At 36.2% G+C, this 11,120-nt stretch overlaps 1 protein-coding gene across 1 annotated transcript in view; it reads right to left on the reverse strand.

The window, feature by feature from the left end:
• The window catches only part of LOC100573784 (homeobox protein MOX-2-like), a 53,155-nt gene that overhangs the window by 20,491 nt on the left and 21,544 nt on the right, over nucleotides 1–11,120 (reverse strand). The window lies entirely within an intron of this gene.

Below are 11,120 nucleotides of genomic sequence, written 5' to 3' on the forward strand. Positions count from 1 at the left end.
GCGTCTCCTGTTGACCTGCCGGACCGAAAGCCGTACTGATTGGGAGACCGGCGGCCGGTGAGGTCGAGGTGCTGGTCAAGCTTTGACAGTAGCAGCCTCTCCAACAGCTTACCGGCTGAGTCCAACATACTAGGTGGTCTGTAGCTGGACGGTTCTGTCGTTGGCTTTCCGAGTCCTTTGTGTAGGAGTACTAACCTCGCCTGCTTCCATCTGATGGGAAAAGTGGTTTTCTCTAGGCAGGTGTTGAAGGCATCAAGAAGAACGCGGGGCCTGGCCGCTGCTATTTTGGCGAGGATTTCGTTTGGGACGCCGTCGGGTCCGGTTGCCTTGCCAGGAGGAAGTCTCTTGCAGGCTAGCAGCAGTTCAGGCATGGTGAACGGTTGCGCTCGTTGTTCGTCGTCCTCTGGGTCCTCTGGTGGGAGCAGGGTGAGCTGCCAGTTGATGGTAGGGTGATTCGGGAAGAGGTGGTCAGCTATTGCGAACTCCCTGCCTCGCGATTCAGTTCCCAGGCGATTGTGGCCTATGCGCTTTGTCACCACTCTGTACGGAAGTCCCCAAGGGTCAGCGTCGACGGCAGCGCAAAGGTCGGACCAGCTCTTAGCCTGGGCGGTTCTTATTGCCGTTCGGAGCTCTTTCCTCTTGGCTGTGTACGCTTCGCGGAGAAGTTGCATCTGCTCGGGGGGCTCCCGTCTTCGGGCCGCCCTGTGGTAGCATCTACGGGACCTGCTGTGCTCAGCGCGAAGCGTTGCTATGCCCTCGTTCCACCAGTGGACCTGTTTCCTGCCTGCGGGAGGTGGGGCTCTGGGTGGCATACAGGAGTCGCAAGCTGCAGAGAGGTACGTGACCATCTGGTCGGCAGCTTCGTCCGCGGTTGTAGTGGCGTTGATTTGAGGAGTTGGGAAGGCGACCAGGTGAGCGGCCAGAGCTACCGTATCCAGACGTCTGTAGGACCACCCTCTGAGTCGCTCCGGGGGATCGTGCGTTACAGGAGCCCGTTGTAACTGAAATTGAATGTACTTGTGGTCGCTCGCCGACTCGACTTTGTCCAACACCTTCCATCCTCGAGGAGCGGAGGGTGGTCGGGTGCGGTAGAAGGTGACATCTATGATGGTCGCAGAGTTTACTCTTCTGTAGGTAGGAGTTGTGCCCGAATTGGTGACGAGGAGGTCCAAGCTGGCTGCCAGATCAGCCAGTTGATCGCCTCTTGCATCGTTCCGCGCCGAGCCACACTCCTGTGACCAGGCGTTGAAGTCGCCTCTTAGAATGAGGGTACAGCTTGGATCGGCGGACCAAGCCGACCGCTCGACGTCGCCAAGGAAAGTTGAGAATTTTTCATCCGAGTCGTTTCTCGAGATGTAGCAGCTGTAAAACCTCACGCCTCTCGTCTGCATCCAGGCGAATCCGCGGCCCGACCCGGAGGTTTCCGCTACGAAGTCGGCCATGGGTGTCAGGACGACTGCGCAAGTGCCGTTGGTGCTGACTACCCATCGGTCGTCCCAAGCCGAACTCCAGTTTTGCTGGGAGAACAGTAGGACCTGGGCGCCGATTTCGGTGGTGGTCTGTGATGCCAGGCTCTGAGCCGTGGAGCTCCGTTGAAGATTTATCTGGAGGAAGTTGATATTCATCTTGGAGCGGAGGAGTGTAGCTCAGAGATGGCTTTCCTTCGGGCCGCACATGTCCCTGATCCGGGCTTATGAGGTACGCGTGGTGATTTCATGCGGTCGCACGCCACGCAGTGATCATCGGTCTCCGTGCAGGTGGCCTGGGCGTGACCAGGGAGGCCGCATCTCCTGCAGGCGGTCGAGAGGTCTGGGCCGGTGCACTGGCGTGTCGAGTGGCTGAAGCCGTGACACCTGTAGTACCTAGCGGGTTCTGGTCTGCGTGGGCGGACTCGGCACTGCGTCCAGCCGACGCGGATGGATGTAAGGGCTCTGCTGATTTCGATAGGAACGGTGGTGGTGGCCATTTGGCGACCTTCCCGAGTGGCCCACAGACCGGTTATGCTTATCTCGTTTTCGGAGGGAAGTTCGTCGTCGCGTATGGCCTTACGAATGGCCGCGAGGACTTCCTCTTTCGTTGCCTTCATCAAGGTCGGTGATCTCGACTTCGGCTGTGTGACGGAGCCTGGTGACCACGGATCAGGCCATGCTTTCGGTGAGTTTCTCGTGGATGACGGAGGTGGCCGCGGTGGCTTTGGCGCCTTTCGTCAGTTCGACGAGGAGATCACCTTTGAAGGTCTTCCTTATAGCCGTCACGTGCGTGCCCATAGCCTCAAAGTCGATAGCCGTGCCCCTGATAGCCCGCAGGGTGTCAGCATACGTCTTGCCTTCGGACACTTTGACGAGCAAGGCGGCTGGTCTCTGAACGGTTTTCCTGGACGGCCGTGGTCTCGGGACGGGCGGCTTCCTGGTTGCCTTCTCGACCAGTGTGAAAGGGACTTCTTCGGGTTCGGCCAGGCAGGTTTCTGGCTGGTTGACTGGATCGTTTAGCAGAACTTCCTTCCCCTGGGCTGGAGGTTTGGCCTTGGGAGTCCTGATACCCAATTTGTTCTTTTGAGTCTTACGTCGTCTGGCCTTGGCCTTGGTTGCTGCCGGATTGCTCTTTGCGGTTTTGGATTCCGTCGGTTGGTCGGGAGAGTCTGTGCTGTTGGAGGCGTCTTTTTTATTGAGTTGCTGGACGGTGGGTATTGATGGTCGAAAATTGGAGAGGAGACGCGCAGCGCATTGCATACATGTTCGAGTGCCTTGACGACCTTAGACAGGCACGGCCCGATTTGCTCTTCCGTTCGATATTCGTCTGCCAGACCTTGAACCAGTTCGCAGGCGTATTGCATCGCCTTGGTGGCGGCGCAAAGCACGCCATCGGTGTCTGTTGTTGGTAGTACTGTCGGCATTTTGAGTCCCTTTTTTCCGCCATGGTTTTCCAGGGTAGTTGAGCCGAAAAGTTTCCTCTTGTGCTGTGGATTGTAGGACTGATCGTGATCCATGTCCCAGCTTTCTGGGATGCTTGACGGCATGGTTTCCTATCCTGGAAAAAAAACGGGGTCGCGAAGGACCAGGAAAAAAAAATGTTGGGGGGGGATTCGGATTTTTTTTTCTGCTGCGGGGGCCTCGTCCGGGAGGTGCCGCTAGGCCTTGGGCTCGAGGGACCTATTTCGACGCGCGATGTCTTTGCGTGACGGCGGAGTCGAGGCGAAGCGATAGGCACTGGTTTCACTCGGATCGGCGCGGGTTTTCCGTCGTAACAAAAAAAAAAAACTGCTCGGGAGCGGTACACAGGTGCGTGTCGATCGGTCGTCTTACATTAGACCTAACCTAACAAATACTGTTTCAAAATCTATGATTGCTTAGTGTGAATCGACAATAGTTAAATAGATTTAAACAATAATAACTTTTTAATATAGGTAACCGGTAGGTACCTATTTATGCGATACTTATATTTTCAGATGAAAAAAAATTGGAAATTGATCATTACTTTCACGTAATATACAGTAAGTTAAAATACATATTAAGACCCAATTACTTAACATTAATTATGATAATGATGTAAGAATAAATCACCCTTATTTGTTGTAACAATTACATTTTCGAAATAATTCTAAACAATCAAAATACTATATTTAATATTATTTAATTTCTATGACTTATTTATATTCACCATATGCTAATTTACTGATGGGTTATGGCAATAGGAAATCCTACTGGTAAAATGGGGTGAATAGAAACGATGGTGTGAATAGAAACAAAATCAGGAAAGTTATTACTTCGACGTTTCCCCGACTGAATATTCGTGTTATCAATATGAAACCTTCACTAAATCGAAAACAAATTTGTACGAAATTCGATGAACCCTAAACGTTCCGTTTATCTCTACCGCTAAACGGATAAAAATTGATAAGCAACAACTGATAATAATCCTTATAAATTATTACGTAAATCAACGGTTCTTGTTATCAGGTAAATATTTAAACATTTTTAATTTTTCTTGTTCTCATTTATTATAAATATTGTTAAGTTTTATGAATCGTAAGTATTATTTAATAAAATTAATTAATCATTTAAATATGTAGATTAAACTGACTTCTGCCATTTTAGGGGTGAATAGAAACACTGTTATCATGGGACTTACGTATATGTCCAAACGAGGAAAAAAATACAAAAATCCAAATAAAAAAAGACTTGCAAGCTGCAATACGATCCATTAAAACCCTTCAAGTTACATACCGAGAAGCTGAAGAAGTGTACAGCATCAGTTATTCGGTAATATATCGTCATGTAAATAATCCAAATATTAAATCACAAGGAGGGCAAACAGCCTTAACTATTGCTGAAGAGAAGTTGCTAGTTAATATAGTATTGGATTGTGCTGAATGGGGCTATCCAATAGATAGATTTGATTTAAGATGTTTGATAAAAGACTACCTTGATCGCCGTGGAAAGAAGGTCAGACAATTTAAAAATAATAATATGCCGGGTAAAGATTGGGCAGGCGGCTTTTTGATCCAACATAAAGAGAAATTATCCATTAGGTTGTGCCAAAACATTAAACGTGCAAGAGCAGGAGTATCAAAAGAAATTCTTAACAATTATTTCGACAATCTAGCCATATCATTAGCAGGTATACCTCCAAGTAATATTATAAATTACGACGAGACAAATCTGACAGATGATCCTGGTCGCCGAAAAGTAATTACGAAACGTGGTTGTAAGTACCCAGAGCGTGTGATGAACCACAGTAAGGCATCAACTTCTGTCATGTTTGCTGCATCTGCTGACGGGAAGCTGCTTCCTCCATATGTGGTTTATAAATCTACCCATATTAGTGATTCATGGAGGCTAGGAGGACCAAAACACGCACGTTTTAACCGTAGTAAATCCGGTTGGTTTGATAGTTTTTGTTTCGATGACTGGATAAAAACAATTGCCATACCATATTTATCAAAGTTATCAGGAATAAAATGTTTAATTGGTGATAATCTTTCTAGTCACTTGTCGACTGATTCAATAACTCTATGTAAAACGCATAACATTAAGTTTATATTTCTGCCTACTAACTCCACACACCTTACCCAGCCGTTAGATGTTGCCTTCTTTAGGCCACTTAAAATACATTGGCGCAACATAATTGAACAATGGGAAAAAGGTGATGGGCGAAATGAAGTATCAATTCCAAAAGACAGATTTCCAATGTTACTGAAAACACTCTACACCAAACTTGAAGATAAAGCAGCAGAAAACATTAAATCTGGTTTTGACAAATGTGGTATTATTCCATTCAATAGAGACCGTGTACTTAGTATGCTTCCTTCTGATACTCAGGATATGACAGATGATGACGGTGTCAATACTCCAGTTCAAGCCTTAAGCGAGTCGATCCAAGATTTTTTAAAGAATATGAGGTCTGTCCAAAGTAAACCAAGAAAAAGAAAAAGATTGGCAGTTGAACCTGGTAAAAGTGTAGAGACAGTTTCCTCCAATGACAGTGACATGGAACAATTTGACCAACCTATAACATCAAATTGTATAATATCTTCTTCAAGTTCATCAGAAACAGATGAAAAAATAATTCAAGATTCACCACAAATGAGGAGTGTTATAAGACAAGGAAAAACATTCACCAACATAATACCTGTCAACACAACTGAACAAATAAATGTTGATGATTGGGTATTGGTTAGTTTTGAGCCAGATAATTATAAACCTTCCTGCAGCAAAAATTCAACCTTTATGTATTACATTGGCCAAATTATAAAAAAAAAAATAATAAAATTTTTGTTGGAACTTTTTTAAGAAGCAAAACAACCAGGGAATATAAAGTTATGATGTATGGCTTTCCAGAGGTCAGAGATATATGTGAGTTTAGCGAAGTGCAAGTAGTAGGAAAACTAGAAAAACCAATTCCTTACGGCAGAGGATTATTAAAATTTAAGTATGATTGTAAATCAAATTCCTAGTCAAAAGTATTACCTATAAATTAAGTCTCAATTCGGGAAGGACACCCTAAAGACTGAAAATATTTAAAAGACTGTACCTATTTTTAATGATAAGTGATTTTTATTATATTGTTTTTTTTCTAATTTGTTAAAATATTTATAAAAAAAAATATTTTTAAATAATGTTAAGTAATGTGTCTATTACCTATCTAAAAAGGTACCTTGTACCTAATAACTATGTTATTAATTTTTAAAACCAACCAAGAAAGGCTGTTAATTTTAATTATGCAAATTTTATTTTATTTTGTTCTATTTTTTTTTTATTAAAATATTTGAGTTAAAAAAAAAAAAAAAAAGTTTTAGATTGAAAATGTTGTTCTCTTTATTTTTAAAAATCTAAATATTTGTTTCTATCTATCCTTCGATTGGTAGAATAGAAAAATACACTAAAAACCCATAAATGTTTCTATTGACACCATCTTTCGGGGGAATAGAAACAAAGCACTTAAAAAAATATATAAAATTATTTGTTTATCAAAAAGACAATTTGAATATACACACTTAAAGTGCTCAATGAGACCAGTATTTTGTTGTGTTGATTATCTATATAGAAAATAGAATAGAAAAGTTTTTATGATACTTCAAAGTTCAAAAGTGTTTCTATTCACCCCGTTTTACGGTAATATTTATTAGCTTTGAATACAATTATACGAATGCACCTTTGGCAAACGTAAGAGGAAAATTGAATCAGTTATCACTAAGAACACTGTTGGATTATTTAATTAACGCACTACATCTGGTTATAATATTAACATATTATAAAGTATATAATATTCATCTCGCAATCGTTAGTTTTTTCATTTTTCTATGTTCAAGCATTATGTTTGAATTTAACGAAACGAGACTAATGTGCAACCTCAAAATTGTTATTATTTATTTTACTAACTTTGGGTGTATATTCTGTAGTAGCTAGGTACCTACTAGAATATTATTATGCTATATTGTGCTGAAGTTGAGCTTAGTGAAACGACTGCGTAATTTTGAACAATCATTATACTTTTTAACTTTTACAACTTTTTAGTTTTTAGTGTATAGGTACATTATATATGACTACCTATATGTGATGTTTAATCTGACTGTTTTTCATTTACACCTATAACTATTTTCATAATTGAATTATATTGTATGAAAATAACATTGTTGTAATAATATAGTCTATAAAGAATTGTTAATATAATTAAATGTTTAAGACACATAGCTTTTTAATCACAAACTATTTTTAGTTCTCAGCTCTCTTATAATCATTATAATCAGGGCTCGTCTTGTTTACATTTAATTTTCAGAAAATCTATAAATAATAATAAAAATGTCTCGAAAGTGAAGTTTGATTTTTTTTATTATATAAAAATCTATTTATTTTTTTGATTTTTTAGTTAGAAACTTTTCCGAATCATTATTTTTAGCACAGTTATACAAATGATGTCTAGTACCTACTTTCCTATGTAAAATGAAATCTTTTTATTTGATTAAATATTTTTGCTTAAATTCGAGTTTTTAAATTCTTATTTAAGTGCTTATAATGAAGTTTTTAAGCGTTTATTTTAATGATTTATGTGGTATAAGTTCTGAGCCCTGCTTATAATCTTATCCAACTATAGACTATAAAATTAATCGTATCACATATCGTATATATGAATTTTATCAGATTGTCAGTTATATCGGTAGATTTCCTATTTTGGTAGACTACATAATATTATAACTGGTATTTTTTTTTATCACAAACCACTCATTATTTCAAAAAGTATTTGTTTTTGGAAAAAAAATTTTAATTTATGGTTTCTAGTCGAACACAACTTTTAATTTTTTACTGTTTTGAATGACAAAATACAGTTTTTTTTTGTATTCTAAAGCAGAACATTTTTTCAAGCAAGTATTTCGATACCTACATAAAAATTCAAATTTACGGGGAGTAGCTTATGAGTTATAAGTACTTATTTAATGTTTAGATGAGCGGAGTAGTGGACAGTCCTGTAAAGAATACTTTTAAAAAGTACTTGAGTAAATACTCAAATACATTTTTTTAAGTATTTAAGATACTACTCAAATACTCTGAAAAAGTATTTGGAATACTTTTCAAATACTTTTGGTTTTTAAAGTGGGTTCCTAACTATCGTAATATAAACACATATAGGTAGTAGGTTGTCTAATAGTTTAATAGTTTAAAGGGAATATTGTTATACAATAACTATTTTCAGAAATCTGGTTTTCACAAACTTTCAGGCTTCAGCTAACACAGAAATACAGAACACTAAATAAAACTATTATTCTATGATTGTAGTTGACAATAATATTTTTCCAACCAATTATTTCGAATAAAAATAAAATGTTCGATATCAAAAACCAAAGTATTCAATACCAAAAAATATTTAGTACAAAAAAAAGTATTTAAAAACTTATTCAATACTTAAAAAAGTATTTGAATACTTTTACTCAAATACTTTTACTTAAATACTTTACAGGACTGGTAGTGGACCAACATTTTTCGGGTTAAACACGTACACTCCACTGCTTATCATAACTTTAAATATTTACAACTAGCTCGGGCTCTGGATGATGGATGTTGATGATTTTGCATTTTTTTTTTGGAACATATTAGACGAAATGTGTTTCATAACATATGATTATATGAATCTACACATTTCATTTTTTATTTTGCATTTTCGTGTTTTTAGGTCTTGTGACAGGTATGTTTTACTTTTCTTTAACAATTGAGAGAAAAACTACGAGTTAATTATTTGTAATTATTCTATTTTTATATTTTCCACCAATCGAAAAATTGTTATAAAATGTTACTTAATATTACGGAAAATATATTTTAAACAACATTTTCAATTGTTTTCTAGATTAAAATCAGTTTTGAAATTCAAATTTAAATAAAAATCACGTGTGCTTATAAATTTTAATATTTTATTTTAAAATTTGTAAATAATTGTATTAACTTTAGAAGTTTGCGTATTTTGTAACTATATTTTTGGAGCATTTTATGCGTTTTCGTGAATACATTTTTTAAGGATTTTTTTGGCAGGTTTATTATTAGGGCATCAACATGACATAACATTAAATATTATTACTTTTATAAATAATGACTAACGAGTGGTCCATGATAATAAAATCATCCTGTATAATACATTAATACTACCAAAGCTATAACACCGTTACCAAACATTTTTATCGTTTACCTATTATTTTAATTCCCATCGGATTCCAAACATTGCTTGTGTCAAAAACTAGACGAGTGTAATTAATGACATTTTGGAAATCTCTGTAGTATCTATATTCTATATGGTTATCAACGAAAAAAAAACAAATTGTAAACAGTACCTAAATAATATTATAACGTTAACTCTTTTTGACTACGATTTTAATTTGTGAAGCAAGAGCGTTAATGATCTAATAAATTCTATCACAGTAAGGTGACACCGAACACGAGTCACGATCATCAGGAACTATAAATTGAAATACTATATAATATGTAATATATATTTTTCGTAATATTTTAGTAATATAATCCTAAATACAGTTACGTCGCTTTTGCTGGTTAAAATCCAAAAAATAATGTTTAAATTAGGGATGATAGGCAATGGGCATGAAATCCGAATATCCGGATGTCTAAATCCGGATTTGAATCAAATTCTTTTCCGGATTTTTCAAATTATCTGGATTATCCGGATTTGTAATGGATTTGCTTTTTATGTGACTTATAATATAATTATTTTTAATATTATAATATATCGTAAAACAAATTGATTTATTTTATTGTAATGAAAATATGTTATAGAATTAAGTTTATTAGAATATAAAAATGAGTCATTGATCAACATATTCGGATTTCAGAAATCTGGATATACCTACCATTAGTTTAAATAATGGAACAAAAACAAACATCGCGATTCTCTTATAATATTATACTAACCTAATTGTATACTACCTATATAGATTGTATGAGTTGAATGTTTTATAACATCAATAATAATACATTATTATTGTACCAATTTTATTTTAAATTGTGTACAATATCAACACGATTCTCTATACTTTACATAGATAAAATCAATTTAAAACATATATGTAATATAGGCATAAAATCAGTACTTACGAGATTCAATTTATAAAATATATTATTGGTTACTGCAAAAATATCAAAACATCTACTTATAGGTTATAACCAATGTCATTATTTTTAATTGGCTGATTTTTTTTAATCTGTATAGTAAATATATATTTTTATATATATATATTATATATTTATTTTTATATATCTGTATATCGTCTTATAAAGCTGAGTTAATATCACCAAATAAATATTAAAGTTATAAAATATACACTAAAAATTCTACTAATAAACACTTATAACTTTTGATATTTCATTTATTAAGTCAATAAGTCATGAAATATTTTACCCAGTGATAAAACCAATAATCGTAAAACATTAATATGTTATAATATAATATAATATGTCTATATGTGTATTACGCAAGTTGTAAAAAAATATTCTTTCTAAAATTAATTTTAAGATATCTATATTATATATTATCCATCGCCACGGTCGTGGCCCGAGCTAAGTAAAAAAAAAAATAACTGCACCGTTGGTGTGTGGTAATATCGAAGCAGGAGTTGCCTATTTAAACTGTGTAAAATACAGATAAATTTGTTATACGACATAACTAATTTTCTAATGCGTAAATTAACTCCTAGTAAACTCCAAAACATCAGAAATGTTGTATAGAATGCGCTTTTGTAAAAATAATCAAAATCGTATGTTTAGAAATTAAGTTATAAATGAAAAAGTGCGAACTTTTTAATGGAAATTTATATTAAATTCAGAATCACGGTAGCCGTCACCGTCGTCGCATCAGCGTTGCCAATAATGTTACCCACAATATTACTGTTCTTATAGATTATTGTGTAAATACTCAATACCTATTTAATAATGATAAAAATTAGTGATATCACAACAAAAACCTTTTGTATACTACGTGTAAAAATAATATAAGATCTTTAAGCACTATAAAGATGTGATATCATAAATAAATGCTAAGTACATTGAATTAAAGTAAACTTATTTTGTTTCAATAATTTATTTACTTGGCAAGGAATTATTTAGAAGAGTATATAAATATTAATAATA

The sequence above is a fragment of the Acyrthosiphon pisum genome, chromosome X (genome assembly GCF_005508785.2).
Source record: "Acyrthosiphon pisum isolate AL4f chromosome X, pea_aphid_22Mar2018_4r6ur, whole genome shotgun sequence".
NCBI lineage: Eukaryota > Metazoa > Arthropoda > Insecta > Hemiptera > Aphididae > Acyrthosiphon > Acyrthosiphon pisum.